The sequence below is a fragment of the Alligator sinensis genome, unplaced genomic scaffold (assembly GCF_000455745.1).
Source record: "Alligator sinensis unplaced genomic scaffold, ASM45574v1 scaffold1931_1, whole genome shotgun sequence".
Taxonomy (NCBI): Eukaryota; Metazoa; Chordata; order Crocodylia; family Alligatoridae; genus Alligator; species Alligator sinensis.
The window spans coordinates 533,084-534,101 of NW_005842866.1; positions in this window are offsets into that span (position 1 = coordinate 533,084).

Here is a 1,018-nt window from a genome sequence, read left to right on the forward strand (position 1 = left end):
ATGTGGAGACAGGATGGAGAAGTTTGCATGTCCCGTGGCAGCTGATTAAATTCCCAGGGGCTGTTGCCAGGTCCAGGGAGAAGAAGGGGGCAGAATTCAGGCTGAGTGCATTACCTGGACTACAGGTAACGGTGCAAGCTGGCTACTGATAGAAGAGGCAGGTCTACTGCCTGAGCTTGACTTGCTGATACCCCAAACCCCAGAAACAAGCACTCCTTTCCCTCAAATGCTGCTCAACGCTGTCCCGTTTCTTCTTTCCCGTAGTTGACGGTCTTCTCTGAGAAGGCCGTTTTCTTTTTACAACTTGACCAGGAGTTTGCCCCGGAACTGGCTGAGGCAGCTTGCTCCAGGACCATGGTTGTCATGGGTGACTTCAATTACCCAGACATCTCGTGGGAGGATCGCTCAGCAAAATCTGAGCGGTCGCAGAGCTTCCTCTCGTGCGTGGATGGCCTCTACCTGACTCAAGAAGTCTATGGGCCAACGAGAGGCAAAGCGCTGCTCGACCTGGTACTGGCTACTGGGGATGACCTAGTCGGCGACCTAGTGATCGATGGGAAGCTGGGTGACAGCGACCACGAGATGATCACCTTCACCATCCGCTGAAAAGCTGGCAAGTCGGTCAGCAACACGCAAGTCCTTGACTTCAGGAAAGACAACTTTGACAAGCTCAGGAGGCTTGTCAGTGAGGCCCTAAGGGACCGTGACCACAGGGAGAGGGGAGTTCAAGAGGAGTGGTTGCTCCTCAAGGGAGCGATCCTCAATGCACAAACTAAGTCTATTCCATCTCGGAGGAAAGGCAGCAAGAGGGCACAGCAGCCCCCCTGGCTCTCCAGGGACCTAGCAGACCTCCTGAGGCTAAAAAGAAAGGCCTACAAAGGGTGGAGGATGGGAGTCACCTCCAAGGAGGATTATTCTGCACTGGTCCGGTCCTGTAGGGAGCAGACCAGGAAAGCCAAGGCTGCAACTGAACTCCAACTAGCTTTGAGCATCAAGGACAATAAAAAGTCCTTTTTCA